The sequence below is a fragment of the Pleurodeles waltl genome, unplaced genomic scaffold (genome assembly GCF_031143425.1).
Source record: "Pleurodeles waltl isolate 20211129_DDA unplaced genomic scaffold, aPleWal1.hap1.20221129 scaffold_69, whole genome shotgun sequence".
In the NCBI taxonomy this organism is placed as follows: Eukaryota; Metazoa; Chordata; class Amphibia; order Caudata; family Salamandridae; genus Pleurodeles; species Pleurodeles waltl.
The window spans coordinates 1581399-1602882 of record NW_027150390.1 but is presented as its reverse complement, the minus strand read 5'-3'; the positions used below and the strand labels follow the sequence as shown (position 1 = coordinate 1602882).

Below are 21484 nucleotides of genomic sequence, written 5' to 3'. Positions count from 1 at the left end.
TAGCAGTTGCAAGAACTTTTTTCCTGATTTTCATGTTGGTCTGTAAACCAAAAATACCTCTGATACTGGTGCAATATAGTCATTGAACTCAGGGTTGTGATGTCTAGAGTTTAAAAAAAACATATGCCAAGGAGCGTTGGTGGTATAGTGGTGAGCATAGCTGCCTTCCAAGCAGTTGACCCGGGTTCGATTCCCGGCCAACGCAGAGCTAATATTTATACATTAAGCAAGCTGTAGCTATTCTAACCCAATATGTTAAAAAAAAGAGAAATATCTTGACCAGATTACTCAGCTATTAGATAAATAATAAATAAAGACATAGGCAGGCATCACAAAAGCCCTGTCTGCGACTTTCTATGTCCTGAAATTGTTATATTTTACAAACAGCAGTCACCACTCACAACTGCTGGTAATAAATGGGCTGCAGGGGGGCAGGCAATGAAACGGCTAAGCCCTTCTGCCCGACCAGCCTTTAGAACTGCAGCATCTCTGCAGTAAAAAGTGTTTCAGGTCAATATCTCTCCCCTGGAAAAAATGTGCGAGACCCACCACCGATAAATGTGGCAAAAGTCCCCAACATTTTCTGCATATTTGTGCTCTTACCTGAAAGCAGCGCCACCTTGTAGTCATCGCAGGCAACTGCAGCATACAACCAAATTTATCCGAGAGCAAGGTGAAAAAAAACCAATGGAACAGCCCCTGTCTGCAGCAGGAAGGTTGGCTGCTTCGAATGGACAGAACTTCCAGTCCTAAGTCCACTCACGTCCCGAACGCTCCCAAACGCTCGCCCTCACCGGGTGCACCTCTGGCTCCCAGGTAAGGCCAAAACCTGAGCATGGTAGCGCAGGATCACAGAGAAGGAGCGGGTGGGGGTGCTTCTGTCTTGACAAAGGCGTGACATGGCTAGTGACTGAGAGGGCCTTGACTTTCCCCTATGACTGACTGTGAGAGGGGAAGGCGAAGATTTTCTGCACCCAGCATGCCTTGTGACATTCTTAGGCAAATGAGGTGAGAGCCCTGCCAGAATAGCCCAGCGATCCCATGCCACTCCTCTGAAGGCTCCTGATCTGCATAACCACAGCATTTTGAACAGGAAGCAGAGTGGCGCAGCGGAAGCGTGATGGGCCCATAACCCAGAGGTCGATGGATCGAAACCATTCTCTGCTAGCATGGATTGATTTTTTTTCTTGTGAGGACCACTCTCTCGTTTCCACGCTGCCAGAGTGGAAAACAGCAGGCTTGTGCCAGCTTTTTGTGGGAAGAGGCTGCTCAACTATCGGTCTCTGCTCAAAGTCAGGGAGACAGATGGTCAGAGAATCAACCCTACACTTCAAAGGAAATGATGCACAGTTATGACCATTAAAGAAAGATGGGACCCTCGCACTTCTTTCTGAGCCTGCTTGGAACGTTATTATTCCCTTTTTTTGTCCTGCTATTATCAATCTCCTGTGAATTTCGTGGAGCTGTTTTCTTTCTCTACCCTGCTGTTTTTCCCTTGCTGCCAATATATGCTTATTTCAATGATTTGAACTGCTGCTTTCCCTTTCTCCTTTTCTGCGCAGCTTTTGCATTGGTTTCAATCTCCAGTTCCTTAGCAGTTGCAAGAACTTTTTTCCTGATTTTCATGTTGGTCTGTAAACCAAAAATACCTCTGATACTGGTGCAATATAGTCATTGAACTCAGGGTTGTGATGTCTAGAGTTTAAAAAAAACATATGCCACGGAGCGTTGGTGGTATAGTGGTGAGCATAGCTCCCTTCCAAGCAGTTGACCTGGGTACGATTCCCGGCCAACGCAGTGCTAATATTTATACATTAAGCAAGCTGTAGCTATTCTAACGCAATATGTTAAAAAAAAAGAGAAATATCTTGACCAGATTACTCAGCTATTAGATAAATAATAAACAAAGACATAGGCAGGCATCCCAAAAGCCCCGTCTGCGACTTTCTATGTCCTGAAATTTTTATATTTTACAAACAGCAGTCACCACTCACAACTGCTGGTAATAAATGGGCTGCAGGGGGGCAGGCAATGAAACGGCTAAGCCCTTCTGCCCGACCAGCCTTTAGAACTGCAGCATCTCTGCAGTAAAAAGTGTTTCAGGTCAATATCTCTCCCCTGGAAAAAATGTGCGAGACCCACCACCGATAAATGTGGCAAAAGTCCCCAACATTTTCTGCATATTTGTGCTCTTACCTGAAAGCAGCGCCACCTTGTAGTCATCGCAGGCAACTGCAGCATACAACCAAATTTATCCGAGAGCAAGGAGAAAGAAACCCAAGGGAACAGCCCCTGTCTGCAGCAGGAAGGTTGGCTGCTTCGAATGGACAGAACTTCCAGTCCTAAGTCCACTCACGTCCCGAACGCTCATACCGGGCAAGCCCTCACCGGGTGCACCTCTGGCTCCCAGGTAAGGCCAAAACCTGAGCATGGTAGCGCAGGATCACAGAGAAGGAGCGGGTGGGGGTGCTTCTGTCTTGACAAAGGCGTGACATGGCTAGTGACTGAGAGGGCCTTGACTTTCCCCTATGACTGACTGTGAGAGGGGAAGGCGAAGATTTTCTGCACCCAGCATGCCTTGTGACATTCTTAGGCAAATGAGGTGAGAGCCCTGCCAGAATAGCTCCAGCGATCCCATGCCACTCCTCTGAAGGCTCCTGATCTGCATAACCACAGCATTTTGAACAGGAAGCAGAGTGGCGCAGCGGAAGCGTGCTGGGCCCATAACCCAGAGGTCGATGGATCGAAACCATCCTCTGCTAGCATGGATTGATTTTTTTTCTTGTGAGGACCACTCTCTCGTTTCCACGCTGCCAGAGCGGAAAACAGCAGGCTTGTGCCAGCTTTTTGTGGGAATAGACTGCTAAACTATCGGTCTCTGCTCAAAGTCAGGGAGACAGATGGTCAGAAAATCAACCCTACACTTCAAAGGAAATGATGCACAGTTATGACCATTAAAGAAAGATGGGACCCTCGCACTTCTTTCTGAGCCTGCTTGGAACGTTATTATTCCCTTTTTTTGTCCTGCTATTATCAATCTCCTGTGAATTTCGTGGAGCTGTTTTCTTTCTCTACCCTGCTGTTTTTCCCTTGCTGCCAATATATGCTTATTTCAATGATTTGAACTGCTGCTTTCCCTTTCTCCTTTTCTGCGCAGCTTTTGCATTGGTTTCAATCTCCAGTTCCTTAGCAGTTGCAACAACTTTTTTCCTGATTTTCATGTTGGTCTGTAAACCAAAAATACCTCTGATACTGGTGCAATATAGTCATTGAACTCAGGGTTGTGATGTCTAGAGTTTAAAAAAAACATATGCCACGGAGCGTTGGTGGTATAGTGGTGAGCATAGCTGCCTTCCAAGCAGTTGACCTGGGTTCGATTCCCGGCCAACGCAGTGCTAATATTTATACATTAAGCAAGCTGTAGCTATTCTAACGCAATATGTTAAAAAAAAGAGAAATATCTTGACCAGATTACTCAGCTATTAGATAAATAATAAACAAAGACATAGGCAGGCATCCCAAAAGCCCCGTCTGCGACTTTCTATGTCCTGAAATTTTTATATTTTACAAACAGCAGTCACCACTCACAACTGCTGGTAATAAATGGGCTGCAGGGGGGCAGGCAATGAAACGGCTAAGCCCTTCTGCCCGACCAGCCTTTAGAACTGCAGCATCTCTGCAGTAAAAAGTGTTTCAGGTCAATATCTCTCCCCTGGAAAAAATGTGCGAGACCCACCACCGATAAATGTGGCAAAAGTCCCCAACATTTTCTGCATATTTGTGCTCTTACCTGAAAGCAGCGCCACCTTGTAGTCATCGCAGGCAACTGCAGCATACAACCAAATTTATCCGAGAGCAAGGTGAAAGAAACCCAAGGGAACAGCCCCTGTCTGCAGCAGGAAGGTTGGCTGCTTCGAATGGACAGAACTTCCAGTCCTAAGTCCACTCACGTCCCGAACGCTCATACCGGGCAAGCCCTCACCGGGTGCACCTCTGCTCCCAGGTAAGGCCAAAACCTGAGCATGGTAGCGCAGGATCACAGAGAAGGAGCGGGTGGGGGTGCTTCTGTCTTGACAAAGGCGTGACATGGCTAGTGACTGAGAGGGCCTTGACTTTCCCCTATGACTGACTGTGAGAGGGGAAGGCGAAGAGTTTCTGCACCCAGCATGCCTTGTGACATTCTTAGGCAAATGAGGTGAGAGCCCTGCCAGAATAGCTCCAGCGATCCCATGCCACTCCTCTGAAGGCTCCTGATCTGCATAACCACAGCATTTTCAGCAGGAAGCAGAGTGGCGCAGCGGAAGCATGCTGGGCCCATAACCCAGAGGTCAATGGATCGAAACCTTCCTCTGCTAGCATGGATTGATTTTTTTTCTTGTGAGGACCACTCTCTCGTTTCCACGCTGCCAGAGCGGAAAACAGCAGGCTTGTGCCAGCTTTTTGTGGGAAGAGACTGCTCAACTATCGGTCTCTGCTCAAAGTCAGGGAGACAGATGGTCAGAGAATCAACCCTACACTTCAAAGGAAATGATGCACAGTTATGACCATTAACGAAAGATGGGACCCTCGCACTTCTTTCTGAGGCTGCTTGGAACGTTATTATTCCCTTTTTTGGTCCTGCTATTATCAATGTCCTGTAAATTTCGTGGAGCTGTTTTCTTTCTCTACCCTGCTGTTTTTCCCTTGCTGCCAATATATGCTTATTTCAATGATTTGAACTGCTGCTTTCCCTTTCTCCTTTTCTGCGCAGCTTTTGCATTGGTTTCAATCTCCAGTTCCTTAGCAGTTGCAAGAACTTTTTTCCTGATTTTCATGTTGGTCTGCAAACCAAAAATACCTCTGATACTGGTGCAATATAGTCATTGAACTCAGGGTTGTGATGTCTAGAGTTTAAAAAAAACATATGCCACGGAGCGTTGGTGGTATAGTGGTGAGCATAGCTGCCTTCCAAGCAGTTGACCCGGGTTCGATTCCCGGCCAACGCAGTGCTAATATTTATACATTAAGCAAGCTGTAGCTATTCTAACGCAATATGTTAAAAAAAAGAGAAATATCTTGACCAGATTACTCAGCTATTAGATAAATAATAAACAAAGACATAGGCAGGCATCCCAAAAGCCCCGTCTGCGACTTTCTATGTCCTGAAATTTTTATATTTTACAAACAGCAGTCACCACTCACAACTGCTGGTAATAAATGGGCTGCAGGGGGGCAGGCAATGAAACGGCTAAGCCCTTCTGCCCGACCAGCCTTTAGAACTGCAGCATCTCTGCAGTAAAAAGTGTTTCAGGTCAATATCTCTCCCCTGGAAAAAATGTGCGAGACCCACCACCGATAAATGTGGCAAAAGTCCCCAACATTTTCTGCATATTTGTGCTCTTACCTGAAAGCAGCGCCACCTTGTAGTCATCGCAGGCAACTGCAGCATACAACCAAATTTATCCGAGAGCAAGGTGAAAGAAACCCAAGGGGACAGCCCCTGTCTGCAGCAGGAAGGTTGGCTGCTTCGAATGGACAGAACTTCCAGTCCTAAGTCCACTCACGTCCCGAACGCTCCCAAACTCTCATACCGGGCAAGCCCTCACCGGGTGCACCTCTGGCTCCCAGGTAAGGCCAAAACCTGAGCATTGTAGCGCAGGATCACAGAGAAGGAGCGGGTGGGGGTGCTTCTGTCTTGACAAAGGCGTGACATGGCTAGTGACTGAGAGGGCCTTGACTTTCCCCTATGACTGACTGTGAGAGGGGAAGGCGAAGATTTTCTGCACCCAGCATGCCTTGTGACATTCTTAGGCAAATGAGGTGAGAGCCCTGCCAGAATAGCTCCAGCAATCCCATGCCACTCCTCTGAAGGCTCCTGATCTGCATAACCACAGCATTTTAAGCAGGAAGCAGAGTGGCGCAGCGGAAGCGTGCTGGGCCCATAACCCAGAGGTCAATGGATCGAAACCATCCTCTGCTAGCATGGATTGATTTTTTTTCTTGTGAGGACCACTCTCTCGTTTCCACGCTGCCAGAGCGGAAAACAGCAGGCTTGTGCCAGCTTTTTGTGGGAAGAGACTGCTCAACTATCGGTCTCTGCTCAAAGTCAGGGAGACAGATGGTCAGAGAATCAACCCTACACTTCAAAGGAAATGATGTACAGTTATGACCATTAACGAAAGATGGGACCCTCGCACTTCTTTCTGAGGCTGCTTGGAACGTTATTATTCCCTTTTTTTTTCCTGCTATTATCAATCTCCTGTGAATTTCGTGGAGCTGTTTTCTTTCTCTACCCTGCTGTTTTTCCCTTGCTGCCAATATATGCTTATTTCAATGATTTGAACTGCTGCTTTCCCTTTCTCCTTTTCTGCGCAGCTTTTGCATTGGTTTCAATCTCCAGTTCCTTAGCAGTTGCAAGAACTTTTTTCCTGATTTTCATGTTGGTCTGTAAACCAAAAATACCTCTGATACTGGTGCAATATAGTCATTAAACTCAGGGTTTTGATGTCTAGAGTTTAAAAAAAACATATGCCACGGAGCGTTGGTGGTATAGTGTTGAGCATAGCTGCCTTCCAAGCAGTTGACCCGGGTTCGATTCCCGGCCAACGCAGTGCTAATATTTATACATTAAGCAAGCTGTAGCTATTCTAACGCAATATGTTAAAAAAAAGAGAAATATCTTGACCAGATTACTCAGCTATTAGATAAATAATAAACAAAGACATAGGCAGGCATCCCAAAAGCCCCGTCTGCGACTTTCTATGTCCTGAAATTTTTATATTTTACAAACAGCAGTCACCACTCACAACTGCTGGTAATAAATGGGCTGCAGGGGGGCAGGCAATGAAACGGCTAAGCCCTTCTGCCCGACCAGCCTTTAGAACTGCAGCATCTCTGCAGTAAAAAGTGTTTCAGGTCAATATCTCTCCCCTGGAAAAAATGTGCGAGACCCACCACCGATAAATGTGGCACAAGTCCCCAACATTTTCTGCATATTTGTGCTCTTACCTGAAAGCAGCGCCACCTTGTAGTCATCGCAGGCAACTGCAGCATACAACCAAATTTATCGGAGAGCAAGGAGAAAGAAACCCAAGGGAACAGCCCCTGTCTGCAGCAGGAAGGTTGGCTGCTTCGAATGGACAGAACTTCCAGTCCTAAGTCCACTCACGTCCCGAACGCTCATACCGGGCAAGCCCTCACCGGGTGCACCTCTGGCTCCCAGGTAAGGCCAAAACCTGAGCATGGTAGCGCAGGATCACAGAGAAGGAGCGGGTGGGGGTGCTTCTGTCTTGACAAAGGCGTGACATGGCTAGTGACTGAGAGGGCCTTGACTTTCCCCTATGACTGACTGTGAGAGGGGAAGGCGAAGATTTTCTGCACCCAGCATGCCTTGTGACATTCTTAGGCAAATGAGGTGAGAGCCCTGCCAGAATAGCTCCAGCGATCCCATGCCACTCCTCTGAAGGCTCCTGATCTGCATAACCACAGCATTTTGAACAGGAAGCAGAGTGGCGCAGCGGAAGCGTGCTGGGCCCATAACCCAGAGGTCGATGGATCGAAACCATCCTCTGCTAGCATGGATTGATTTTTTTTCTTGTGAGGACCACTCTCTCGTTTCCACGCTGCCAAAGTGGAAAACAGCAGGCTTGTGCCAGCTTTTTGTGGGAATAGACTGCTCAACTATCGGTCTCTGCTCAAAGTCAGGGAGACAGATGGTCAGAGAATCAACCCTACACTTCAAAGGAAATGATGCACAGTTATGACCATTAAAGAAAGATGGGACCCTCGCACTTCTTTCTGAGCCTGCTTGGAACGTTATTATTCCCTTTTTTTGTCCTGCTATTATCAATCTCCTGTGAATTTCGTGGAGCTGTTTTCTTTCTCTACCCTGCTGTTTTTCCCTTGCTGCCAATATATGCTTATTTCAATGATTTGAACTGCTGCTTTCCCTTTCTCCTTTTCTGCGCAGCTTTTGCATTGGTTTCAATCTCCAGTTCCTTAGCAGTTGCAAGAACTTTTTTCCTGATTTTCATGTTGGTCTGTAAACCAAAAATACCTCTGATACTGGTGCAATATAGTCATTGAACTCAGGGTTGTGATGTCTAGAGTTTAAAAAAAACATATGCCACGGAGCGTTGGTGGTATAGTGGTGAGCATAGCTGCCTTCCAAGCAGTTGACCCGGGTTCGATTCCCGGCCAACGCAGTGCTAATATTTATACATTAAGCAAGCTGTAGCTATTCTAACGCAATATGTTAAAAAAAAGAGAAATATCTTGACCAGATTACTCAGCTATTAGATAAATAATAAACAAAGACATAGGCAGGCATCCCAAAAGCCCCGTTTGCGACTTTCTATGTCCTGAAATTTTTATATTTTACAAACAGCAGTCACCACTCACAACTGCTGGTAATAAATGGGCTGCAGGGGGGCAGGCAATGAAACGGCTAAGCCCTTCTGCCCGACCAGCCTTTAGAACTGCAGCATCTCTGCAGTAAAAAGTGTTTCAGGTCAATATCTCTCCCCTGGAAAAAATGTGCGAGACCCACCACCGATAAATGTGGCAAAAGTCCCCAACATTTTCTGCATATTTGTGCTCTTACCTGAAAGCAGCGCCACCTTGTAGTCATCGCAGGCAAATGCAGCATACAACCAAATTTATCCGAGAGCAAGGTGAAAGAAACCCAAGGGAACAGCCCCTGTCTGCAGCAGGAAGGTTGGCTGCTTCGAATGGACAGAACTTCCAGTCCTAAGTCCACTCACGTCCCGAACGCTCATACTTGGCAAGCCCTCACCGGGTGCACCTCTGGCTCCCAGGTAAGGCCAAAACCTGAGCATTGTAGCGCAGGATCACAGAGAAGAAGCGGGTGGGGGTGCTTCTGTCTTGACAAAGGCGTGACATGGCTAGTGACTGAGAGGGCCTTGACTTTCCCCTATGACTGACTGTGAGAGGGGAAGACGAAGATTTTCTGCACCCAGCATGCCTTGTGACATTCTTAGGCAAATGAGGTGAGAGCCCTGCCAGAATAGCTCCAGCGATCCCATGCCACTCCTCTGAAGGCTCCTGATCTGCATAACCACAGCATTTGGAGCAGGAAGCAGAGTGTCGCAGCGGAAGCGTGCTGGGCCCATAAGCCAGAGGTCGATGGATCGAAACCATCCTCTGCTAGCATGGATTGATTTTTTTTCTTGTGAGGAGCACTCTCTCGTTTCCACGCTGCCAGAGCGGAAAACAGCAGGCTTGTGCCAGCTTTTTGTGGGAAGAGACTGCTCAACTTTCGGTCTCTGCTCAAAGTCAGGGAGACAGATGGTCAGAGAATCAACCCTACACTTCAAAGGAAATGATGCACAGTTATGACCATTAACGAAAGATGGGACCCTCGCACTTCTTTCTGAGGCTGCTTGGAACGTTATTATTCCCTTTTTTTGTCCTGCTATTATCAATCTCCTGTGAATTTCGTGGAGCTGTTTTCTTTCTCTACCCTGCTGTTTTTCCCTTGCTTCCAATATATGCTTATTTCAATGATTTGAACTGCTGCTTTCCCTTTCTCCTTTTCTGCGCAGCTTTTGCATTGGTTTCAATCTCCAGTTCCTTAGCAGTTGCAAGAACTTTTTTCCTGATTTTCATGTTGGTCTGTAAACCAAAAATACCTCTGATACTGGTGCAATATAGTCATTGAACTCAGGGTTCTGATGTCTAGAGTTTAAAAAAAACATATGCCATGGAGCGTTGGTGGTATAGTGGGGAGCATAGCTGCATTCCAAGCAGTTGACCCGGGTTCGATTCCCAGCCAACGCAGTGCTAATATTTATACATTAAGCAAGCTGTAGCTATTCTAACGCAATATGTTAAAAAAAAGAGAAATATCTTGACCAGATTACTCAGCTATTAGATAAATAATAAACAAAGACATAGGCAGGCATCCCAAAAGCCCTGTCTGCGACTTTCTATGTCCTGAAATTTTTATATTTTACAAACAGCAGTCACCACTCACAACTGCTGGTAATAAATGGGCTGCAGGGGGGCAGGCAATGAAACGGCTAAGCCCTTCTGCCCGACCAGCCTTTAGAACTGCAGCATCTCTGCAGTAAAAAGTGCTTCAGGTCAATATCTCTCCCCTGGAAAAAATGTGCGAGACACACCACCGATAAATGTGGCAAAAGTCCACAATATTTTCTGCATATTTGTGCTCTTACCTGAAAGCAGCGCCACCTTGTAGTCATCGCAGGCAACTGCAGCATACAACCAAATGTATCCGAGAGCAAGGTGAAAGAAACCCAAGGGGACAGCCCCTGTCTGCAGCAGGAAGGTTGGCTGCTTCGAATGGACAGAACTTCCAGTCCTAAGTCCACTCACGTCCCGAACGCTCATACTTGGCAAGCCCTCACCGGGTGCACCTCTGGCTCCCAGGTAAGGCCAAAACCTGAGCATTGTAGCGCAGGATCACAGAGAAGGAGCGGGTGGGGGTGCTTCTGTCTTGACAAAGGCGTGACATGGCTAGTGACTGAGAGGGCCTTGACTTTCCCCTATGACTGACTGTGAGAGGGGAAGGCGAAGATTTTCTGCACCCAGCATGCCTTGTGAAATTCTTAGGCAAATGAGGTGAGAGCCCTGCCAGAATAGCTCCAGCGATCCCATGCCACTCCTCTGAAGGCTCCTGATCTGCATAACCACAGCATTTTGAACAGGAAGCAGAGTGGCGCAGCGGAAGCGTGCTGGGCCCATAACCCAGAGGTCGATGGATCGAAACCATCCTCTGCTAGCATGGATTGATTTTTTTTCTTGTGAGGACCACTCTCTCGTTTCCACGCTGCCAGAGCGGAAAACAGCAGGCTTGTGCCAGCTTTTTGTGGGAAGAGACTGCTCAACTCTCTGCTCAAAGTCAGGGAGACAGATGGTCAGAGAATCAACCCTACACTTCAAAGGAAATGATGCACAGTTATGACCATTAACGAAAGATGGGACCCTCGCACTTCTTTCTGAGGCTGCTTGGAACGTTATTATTCCCTTTTTTTGTCCTGCTATTATCAATCTCCTGTGAATTTCGTGGAGCTGTTTTCTTTCTCTACCCTGCTGTTTTTCGCTTGCTGCCAATATATGCTTATTTCAATGATTTGAACTGCTGCTTTCCCTTTCTCCTTTTCTGCGCAGCTTTTGCATTGGTTTCAATCTCCAGTTCCTTAGCAGTTGCAAGAACTTTTTTCCTGATTTTCATGTTGGTCTGTAAACCAAAAATACCTCTGATACTGGTGCAATATAGTCATTGAACTCAGGGTTGTGATGTCTAGAGTTTAAAAAAAACATATGCCATGGAGCGTTGGTGGTATAGTGGTGAGCATAGCTGCCTTCCAAGCAGTTGACCCGGGTTCGATTCCCAGCCAACGCAGTGCTAATATTTATACATTAAGCAAGCTGTAGCTATTCTAACGCAATATGTTAAAAAAAAGAGAAATATCTTGACCAGATTACTCAGCTATTAGATAAATAATAAACAAAGACATAGGCAGGCATCCCAAAAGCCCTGTCTGCGACTTTCTATGTCCTGAAATTCTTATATTTTACAAACAGCAGTCACCACTCACAACTGCTGGTAATAAATGGGCTGCAGGGGGGCAGGCAATGAAACGGCTAAGCCCTTCTGCCCGACCAGCCTTTAGAACTGCAGCATCTCTGCAGTAAAAAGTGCTTCAGGTCAATATCTCTCCCCTGGAAAAAATGAGCGAGACACACCACCGATAAATGTGGCAAAAGTCCCCAACATTTTCTGCATATTTGTGCTCTTACCTGAAAGCAGCGCCACCTTGTAGTCATCGCAGGCAACTGCAGCATACAACCAAATTTATCCGAGAGCAAGGTGAAAGAAACCCAAGGGGACAGCCCCTGTCTGCAGCAGGAAGGTTGGCTGCTTCGAATGGACAGAACTTCCAGTCCTAAATCCACTCACGTCCCGAACGCTCCCAAACACTCATACGGGCAAGCCCTCACCGGGTGCACCTCTGGCTCCCAGGTAAGGCCAAAACCTGAGCATTGTAGCGCAGGATCACAGAGAAGGAGCGGGTGGGGGTGCTTCTGTCTTGACAAAGGCGTGACATGGCTAGTGACTGAGAGGGCCTTGACTTTCCCCTATGACTGACTGTGAGAGGGGAAGGCGAAGATTTTCTGCACCCAGCATGCCTTGTGACATTCTTAGGCAGATGAGGTGAGAGCCCTGCCAGAATAGCTCCAGCAATCCCATGCCACTCCTCTGAAGGCTCCTGATCTGCATAACCACAGCATTTTGAGCAGGAAGCAGAGTGGCGCAGCGGAAGTGTGCTGGGCCCATAACCCAGAGGTCGATGGATCGAAACCATCCTCTGCTAGCATGGATTGATTTTTTTTTTTGTGAGAACCACTCTCTCGTTTCCACGCTGCCAGAGCGGAAAACAGCAGGCTTGTGCCAGCTTTTTGTGGGAAGAGACTGCTCAACTATCGGTCTCTGCTCAAAGTCAGGGAGACAGATGGTCAGAGAATCAACCCTACACTTCAAAGGAAATGATGCACAGTTATGACCATTAACGAAAGATGGGACCCTCGCACTTCTTTCTGAGGCTGCTTGGAACGTTATTATTCCCTTTTTTTGTCCTGCTATTAATAATCTCCTGTGAATTTCGTGGAGCTGTTTTCTTTCTCTACCCTGCTGTTTTTCCCTTGCTGCCAATATATGCTTATTTCAATGATTTGAACTGCTGCTTTCCCTTTCTCCTTTTCTGCGCAGCTTTTGCATTGGTTTCAATCTCCAGTTCCTTAGCAGTTGCAAGAACTTTTTTCCTGATTTTCATGTTGGTCTGTAAACCAAAAATACCTCTGATACTGGTGCAATATAGTCATTGAACTCAGGGTTTTGATGTCTAGAGTTTAAAAAAAACATATGCCACGGAGCGTTGGTGGTATAGTGGTGAGCATAGCTGCCTTCCAAGCAGTTGACCCGGCTTCGATTCCCGGCCAACGCAGTGCTAATATTTATACATTAAGCAAGCTGTAGCTATTCTAACGCAATATGTTAAAAAAAAGAGAAATATCTTGACCAGATTACTCAGCTATTAGATAAATAATAAACAAAGACATAGGCAGGCATCCCAAAAGCCCCGTCTGCGACTTTCTATGTCCTGAAATTTTTATATTTTACAAACAGCAGTCACCACTCACAACTGCTGGTAATAAATGGGCTGCAGGGGGGCAGGCAATGAAACGGCTAAGCCCTTCTGCCCGACCAGCCTTTAGAACTGCAGCATCTCTGCAGTAAAAAGTGTTTCAGGTCAATATCTCTCCCCTGGAAAAAATGTGCGAGACCCACCACCGATAAATGTGGCAAAAGTCCCCAACATTTTCTGCATATTTGTGCTCTTACCTGAAAGCAGCGCCACCTTGTAGTCATCGCAGGCAACTGCAGCATACAACCAAATTTATCCGAGAGCAAGGTGAAAGAAACCCAAGGGAACAGCCCCTGTCTGCAGCAGGAAGGTTGGCTGCTTCGAATGGACAGAACTTCCAGTCCTAAGTCCACTCACGTCCCGAACGCTCATACCGGGCAAGCCCTCACCGGGTGCACCTCTGCCTCCCAGGTAAGGCCAAAACCTGAGCATGGTAGCGCAGGATCACAGAGAAGGAGCGGGTGGGGGTGCTTCTGTCTTGACAAAGGCGTGACATGGCTAGTGACTGAGAGGGCCTTGACTTTCCCCTATGACTGACTGTGAGAGGGGAAGGCGAAGATTTTCTGCACCCAGCATGCCTTGTGACATTCTTAGGCAAATGAGGTGAGAGCCCTGCCAGAATAGCTCCAGCGATCCCATGCCACTCCTCTGAAGGCTCCTGATCTGCATAACCACAGCATTTTGAACAGGAAGCAGAGTGGCGCAGCGGAAGCGTGCTGGGCCCATAACCCAGAGGTCGATGGATCGAAACCATCCTCTGCTAGTATGGATTGATTTTTTTTCTTGTGAGGACCACTCTCTCGTTTCCACGCTGCCAGAGCGGAAAAAAGCAGGCTTGTGCCAGCTTTTTGTGGGAAGAGACTGCTCAACTATCGGTCTCTGCTCAAAGTCAGGGAGACAGATGGTCAGAGAATCAACCCTACACTTCAAAGGAAATGATGCACAGTTATGACCATTAAAGAAAGATGGGACCCTCGCACTTCTTTCTGAGCCTGCTTGGAACGTTATTATTCCCTTTTTTTGTCCTGCTATTATCAATCTCCTGTGAATTTCGTGGAGCTGTTTTCTTTCTCTACCCTGCTGTTTTTCCCTTGCTGCCAATATATGCTTATTTCAATGATTTGAACTGCTGCTTTCCCTTTCTCCTTTTCTGCGCAGCTTTTGCATTGGTTTCAATCTCCAGTTCCTTAGCAGTTGCAAGAACTTTTTTCCTGATTTTCATGTTGGTCTGCAAACCAAAAATACCTCTGATACTGGTGCAATATAGTCATTGAACTCAGGGTTGTGATGTCTAGAGTTTAAAAAAAACATATGCCACGGAGAGTTGGTGGTATAGTGGTGAGCATAGCTGCCTTCCAAGCAGTTGACCTGGGTTCGATTCCCGGCCAACGCAGTGCTAATATTTATACATTAAGCAAGCTGTAGCTATTCTAACGCAATATGTTAAAAAAAAGAGAAATATCTTGACCAGATTACTCAGCTATTAGATAAATAATAAACAAAGACATAGGCAGGCATCCCAAAAGCCCCGTCTGCGACTTTCTATGTCCTGAAATTTTTATATTTTACAAACAGCAGTCACCACTCACAACTGCTGGTAATAAATGGGCTGCAGGGGGGCAGGCAATGAAACGGCTAAGCCCTTCTGCCCGACCAGCCTTTAGAACTGCAGCATCTCTGCAGTAAAAAGTGTTTCAGGTCAATATCTCTCCCCTGGAAAAAATGTGCGAGACCCACCACCGATAAATGTGGCAAAAGTCCCCAACATTTTCTGCATATTTGTGCTCTTACCTGAAAGCAGCGCCACCTTGTAGTCATCGCAGGCAACTGCAGCATACAACCAAATTTATCCGAGAGCAAGGTGAAAGAAACCCAAGGGGACAGCCCCTGTCTGCAGCAGGAAGGTTGGCTGCTTCGAATGGACAGAACTTCCAGTCCTAAGTCCACTCACGTCCCAAACGCTCCCAAACTCTCGCCCTCACCGGGTGCACCTCTGGCTCCCAGGTAAGGCCAAAACCTGAGCATTGTAGCGCAGGATCACAGAGAAGGAGCGGGTGGGGGTGCTTCTGTCTTGACAAAGGCGTGACATGGCTAGTGACTGAGAGGGCCTTGACTTTCCCCTATGACTGACTGTGAGAGGGGAAGGCGAAGATTTTCTGCACCCAGCATGCCTTGTGACATTCTTAGGCAAATGAGGTGAGAGCCCTGCCAGAATAGCTCCAGCAATCCCATGCCACTCCTCTGAAGGCTCCTGATCTGCATAACCACAGCATTTTGAGCAGGAAGCAGAGTGGCGCAGCGGAAGCGTGCTGGGCCCATAACCCAGAGGTCAATGGATCGAAACCATCCTCTGCTAGCATGGATTGATTTTTTTTCTTGTGAGGACCACTCTCTCGTTTCCACGCTGCCAGAGCGGAAAACAGCAGGCTTGTGCCAGCTTTTTGTGGGAAGAGACTGCTCAACTATCGGTCTCTGCTCAAAGTCAGGGAGACAGATGGTCAGAGAATCAACCCTACACTTCAAAGGAAATGATGTACAGTTATGAACATTATCGAAAGATGGGACCCTCGCACTTCTTTCTGAGGCTGCTTGGAACGTTATTATTCCCTTTTTTTGTCCTGCTATTATCAATCTCCTGTGAATTTCGTGGAGCTGTTTTCTTTCTCAATCTCCAGTTCCTTAGCAGTTGCAAGAACTTTTTTCCTGATTTTCATGTTGGTCTGTAAACCAAAAATACCTCTGATACTGGTGCAATATAGTCATTGAACTCAGGGTTGTGATGTCTAGAGTTTAAAAAAAACATATGCCACGGAGCGTTGGTGGTATAGTGGTGAGCATAGCTGCCTTCCAAGCAGTTGACCCGGGTTCGATTCCCGGCCAACGCAGTGCTAATATTTATACATTAAGCAAGCTGTAGCTATTCTAACGCAATATGTTAAAAAAAAGAGAAATATCTTGACCAGATTACTCAGCTATTAGATAAATAATAAACAAAGACATAGGCAGGCATCCCAAAAGCCCCGTTTGCGACTTTCTATGTCCTGAAATTTTTATATTTTACAAACAGCAGTCACCACTCACAACTGCTGGTAATAAATGGGCTGCAGGGGGGCAGGCAATGAAACGGCTAAGCCCTTCTGCCCGACCAGCCTTTAGAACTGCAGCATCTCTGCAGTAAAAAGTGTTTCAGGTCAATATCTCTCCCCTGGAAAAAATGTGCGAGACCCACCACCGATAAATGTGGCAAAAGTCCCCAACATTTTCTGCATATTTGTGCTCTTACCTGAAAGCAGCGCCACCTTGTAGTCATCGCAGGCAAATGCAGCATACAACCAAATTTATCCGAGAGCAAGGTGAAAGAAACCCAAGGGAACAGCCCCTGTCTGCAGCAGGAAGGTTGGCTGCTTCGAATGGACAGAACTTCCAGTCCTAAGTCCACTCACGTCCCGAACCCTCCCAAACGCTCATACCGGGCAAGCCGTCACCGGGTGCACCTCTGGCTCCCAGGTAAGGCCAAAACCTGAGCATTGTAGCGCAGGATCACAGAGAAGGAGCGGGTGGGGGTGCTTCTGTCTTGACAAAGGCGTGACATGGCTAGTGACTGAGAGGGCCTTGACTTTCCCCTATGACTGACTGTGAGAGGGGAAGACGAAGATTTTCTGCACCCAGCATGCCTTGTGACATTCTTAGGCAAATGAGGTGAGAGCCCTGCCAGAATAGCTCCAGCAATCCTATGCCACTCCTCTGAAGGCTCCTGATCTGCATAACCACAGCATTTTGAGCAGGAAGCAGAGTGGCGCAGCGGAAGCGTGCTGGGCCCATAAGCCAGAGGTCGATGGATCGAAACCATCCTCTGCTAGCATGGATTGATTTTTTTTCTTGTGAGGAGCACTCTCTCGTTTCCACGCTGCCAGAGCGGAAAACAGCAGGCTTGTGCCAGCTTTTTGTGGGAAGAGACTGCTCAACTTTCGGTCTCTGCTCAAAGTCAGGGAGACAGATGGTCAGAGAATCAACCCTACACTTCAAAGGAAATGATGCACAGTTATGACCATTAACGAAAGATGGGACCCTCGCACTTCTTTCTGAGGCTGCTTGGAACGTTATTATTCCCTTTTTTTGTCCTGCTATTATCAATCTCCTGTGAATTTCGTGGAGCTGTTTTCTTTCTCTACCCTGCTGTTTTTCCCTTGCTGCCAATATATGCTTATTTCAATGATTTGAACTGCTGCTTTCCCTTTCTCCTTTTCTGCGCAGCTTTTGCATTGGTTTCAATCTCCAGTTCCTTAGCAGTTGCAAGAACTTTTTTCCTGATTTTCATGTTGGTCTGTAAACCAAAAATACCTCTGATACTGGTGCAATATAGTCATTGAACTCAGGGTTGTGATGTCTAGAGTTTAAAAAAAACATACGCCATGGAGCGTTGGTGGTATAGTGGTGAGCATAGCTGCCTTCCAAGCAGTTGACCCGGGTTCGATTCCCGGCCAACGCAGTGCTAATATTTATACATTAAGCAAGCTGTAGCTATTCTAACGCAATATGTTAAAAAAAAGAGAAATATCTTGACCAGATTACTCAGCTATTAGATAAATAATAAACAAAGACATAGGCAGGCATCCCAAAAGCCCTGTCTGCGACTTTCTATGTCCTGAAATTTTTATATTTTACAAACAGCAGTCACCACTCACAACTGCTGGTAATAAATGGGCTGCAGGGGGGCAGGCAATGAAACGGCTAAGCCCTTCTGCCCGACCAGCCTTTAGAACTGCAGCATCTCTGCAGTAAAAAGTGCTTCAGGTCAATATCTCTCCCCTGGAAAAAATGTGCGAGACACACCACCGATAAATGTGGCAAAAGTCCCCAACATTTTCTGCATATTTGTGCTCTTACCTGAAAGCAGCGCCACCTTGTAGTCATCGCAGGCAACTGCAGCATACAACCAAATTTATCCGAGAGCAAGGTGAAAGAAACCCAAGGGAACAGCCCCTGTCTGCAGCAGGAAGGTTGGCTGCTTCGAATGGACAGAACTTCCAGTCCTAAGTCCACTCACGTCCCGAACGCTCATACCTGGCAAGCCCTCACCGGGTGCACCTCTGGCTCCCAGGTAAGGCCAAAACCTGAGCATTGTAGCGCAGGATCACAGAGAAGGAGCGGGTGGGGGTGCTTCTGTCTTGACAAAGGCGTGACATGGCTAGTGACTGAGAGGGCCTTGACTTTCCCCTATGACTGACTGTGAGAGGGGAAGGCGAAGATTTTCTGCACCCAGCATGCCTTGTGACATTCTTAGGCAAATGAGGTGAGAGCCCTGCCAGAATAGCTCCAGCGATCCCATGCCACTCCTCTGAAGGCTCCTGATCTGCATAACCACAGCATTTTGAACAGGAAGCAGAGTGGCGCAGCGGAAGCGTGCTGGGCCCATAACCCAGAGGTCGATGGATCGAAACCATCCTCTGCTAGCATGGATTGATTTTTTTTCTTGTGAGGACCACTCTCTCGTTTCCACGCTGCCAGAGCGGAAAACAGCAGGCTTGTGCCAGCTTTTTGTGGGAAGAGACTGCTCAACTCTCTGCTCAAAGTCAGGGAGACAGATGGTCAGAGAATCAACCCTACACTTCAAAGGAAATGATGCACAGTTATGACCATTAACGAAAGATGGGACCCTCGCACTTCTTTCTGAGGCTGCTTGGAACGTTATTATTCCCTTTTTTTGTCCTGCTATTATCAATCTCCTGTGAATTTCGTGGAGCTGTTTTCTTTCTCTACCCTGCTGTTTTTCGCTTGCTGCCAATATATGCTTATTTCAATGATTTGAACTGCTGCTTTCCCTTTCTCCTTTTCTGCGCAGCTTTTGCATTGGTTTCAATCTCCAGTTCCTTAGCAGTTGCAAGAACTTTTTTCCTGATTTTCATGTTGGTCTGTAAACCAAAAATACCTCTGATACTGGTGCAATATAGTCATTGAACTCAGGGTTGTGATGTCTAGAGTTTAAAAAAAACATATGCCATGGAGCGTTGGTGGTATAGTGGTGAGCATAGCTGCCTTCCAAGCAGTTGACCCGGGTTCGATTCCCAGCCAACGCAGTGCTAATATTTATACATTAAGCAAGCTGTAGCTATTCTAACGCAATATGTTAAAAAAAAGAGAAATATCTTGACCAGATTACTCAGCTATTAGATAAATAATAAACAAAGACATAGGCAGGCATCCCAAAAGCCCTGTCTGCGACTTTCTATGTCCTGAAATTTTTATATTTTACAAACAGCAGTCACCACTCACAACTGCTGGTAATAAATGGGCTGCAGGGGGGCAGGCAATGAAACGGCTAAGCCCTTCTGCCCGACCAGCCTTTAGAACTGCAGCATCTCTGCAGTAAAAAGTGTTTCAGGTCAATATCTCTCCCCTGGAAAAAATGTGCGAGACACACCACCGATAAATGTGGCAAAAGTCCCCAACATTTTCTGCATATTTGTGCTCTTACCTGAAAGCAGCGCCACCTTGTAGTCATCGCAGGCAACTGCAGCATACAACCAAATTTATCCGAGAGCAAGGTGAAAGAAACCCAAGGGGACAGCCCCTGTCTGCAGCAGGAAGGTTGGCTGCTTCGAATGGACAGAACTTCCAGTCCTAAGTCCACTCACGTCCCGAACGCTCCCAAACACTCATACGGGCAAGCCCTCACCGGGTGCACCTCTGGCTCCCAGGTAAGGCCAAAACCTGAGCATTGTAGCGTAGGATCACAGAGAAGGAGCGGGTGGGGGTGCTTCTGTCTTGACAAAGGCGTGACATGGCTAGTGACTGAGAGGGCCTTGACTTTCCCCTATGACTGACTGTGAGAGGGGAAGGCGAAGATTTTCTGCACCCAGCATGCCTTGTGACATTCTTAGGCAAATGAGGTGAGAGCCCTGCCAGAATAGCTCCAGCAATCCCATGCCACTCCTCTGAAGGCTCCTGATCTGCATAACCACAGCATTTTGAGCAGGAAGCAGAGTGGCGCAGCGGAAGCGTGCTGGGCCCATAACCCAGAGGTCGATGGATCGAAACCATCCTCTGCTAGCATGGATTGATTTTTTTTTTTGTGAGGACCACTCTCTCGTTTCCACGCTGCCAGAGCGGAAAACAGCAGGCTTGTGCCAGCTTTTTGTGGGAAGAGACTGCTCAACTATCGGTCTCTGCTCAAAGTCAGGGAGACAGATGGTCAGAGAATCAACCCTACACTTCAAAGGAAATGATGCACAGTTATGACCATTAAAGAAAGATGGGACCCTCGCACTTCTTTCTGAGCCTGCTTGGAACGTTATTATTCCCTTTTTTTGTCCTGCTATTATCAATCTCCTGTGAATTTCGTGGAGCTGTTTTCTTTCTCTACCCTGCTGTTTTTCCCTTGCTGCCAATATATGCTTATTTCAATGATTTGAACTGCTGCTTTCCCTTTCTCCTTTTCTGCGCAGCTTTTGCATTGGTTTCAATCTCCAGTTCCTTAGCAGTTGCAAGAACTTTTTTCCTGATTTTCATGTTGGTCTGTAAACCAAAAATACCTCTGATACTGGTGCAATATAGTCATTGAACTCAGGGTTGTGATGTCTAGAGTTTAAAAAAAACATATGCCATGGAGCGTTGGTGGTATAGTGGTGAGCATAGCTGCCTTCCAAGCAGTTGACCTGGGTTCGATTCCCGGCCAACGCAGTGCTAATATTTATACATTAAGCAAGCTGTAGCTATTCTAACGCAATATGTTAAAAAAAGAGAAATATCTTGACCAGATTACTCAGCTATTAGATAAATAATAAACAAAGACATAGGCAGGCATCCCAAAAGCCCTGTCTGTGACTTTCTATGTCCTGAAATTTTTATATTTTACAAACAGCAGTCACCACTCACAACTGCTGGTAATAAATGGGCTGCAGGGGGGCAGGCAATGAAACGGCTAAGCCCTTCTGCCCGACCAGCCTTTAGAACTGCAGCATCTCTGCAGTAAAAAGTGTTTCAGGTCAATATCTCTCCCCTGGAAAAAATGTGCGAGACCCACCACCGATAAATGTGGCAAAAGTCCCCAACATTTTCTGCATATTTGTGCTCTTACCTGAAAGCAGCGCCACCTTGTAGTCATCGCAGGCAACTGCAGCATACAACCAAATTTATCCGAGAGCAAGGTGAAAGAAACCCAAGGGGACAGCCCCTGTCTGCAGCAGGAAGGTTGGCTACTTCGAATGGACAGAACTTCCAGTCCTAAGTCCACTCACGTCCCGAACGCTCATACCTGGCAAGCCCTCACCGGGTGCACCTCTGGCTCCCAGGTAAGGCCAAAACCTGAGCATTGT

General features: G+C 46.9%; 7 non-coding genes across 7 annotated transcripts; all 7 read left to right on the top strand.

The window, feature by feature from the left end:
• Window positions 1-133: 133 nt before the first annotated feature.
• Window positions 134-205, top strand: TRNAG-UCC (transfer RNA glycine (anticodon UCC)). Its single transcript has one exon. It is a non-coding gene; the product is annotated as a tRNA-Gly (tRNA).
• Window positions 206-3320: 3115 nt separating this feature from the next.
• TRNAG-UCC (transfer RNA glycine (anticodon UCC)) lies at window positions 3321-3392 on the top strand. Its single transcript has one exon. It is a non-coding gene; the product is annotated as a tRNA-Gly (tRNA).
• Window positions 3393-4913: 1521 nt separating this feature from the next.
• TRNAG-UCC (transfer RNA glycine (anticodon UCC)) lies at window positions 4914-4985 on the top strand. The gene has a single exon. It is a non-coding gene; the product is annotated as a tRNA-Gly (tRNA).
• A 3126-nt stretch (window positions 4986-8111) lies between these two features.
• Window positions 8112-8183, top strand: TRNAG-UCC (transfer RNA glycine (anticodon UCC)). Its single transcript has one exon. It is a non-coding gene; the product is annotated as a tRNA-Gly (tRNA).
• A 7799-nt stretch (window positions 8184-15982) lies between these two features.
• On the top strand, window positions 15983-16054 carry TRNAG-UCC (transfer RNA glycine (anticodon UCC)). Its single transcript has one exon. It is a non-coding gene; the product is annotated as a tRNA-Gly (tRNA).
• Window positions 16055-17586: 1532 nt separating this feature from the next.
• On the top strand, window positions 17587-17658 carry TRNAG-UCC (transfer RNA glycine (anticodon UCC)). Its single transcript has one exon. It is a non-coding gene; the product is annotated as a tRNA-Gly (tRNA).
• Window positions 17659-20777: 3119 nt separating this feature from the next.
• TRNAG-UCC (transfer RNA glycine (anticodon UCC)) lies at window positions 20778-20849 on the top strand. The gene has a single exon. It is a non-coding gene; the product is annotated as a tRNA-Gly (tRNA).
• The last annotated feature ends 635 nt before the right edge of the window (window positions 20850-21484 follow it).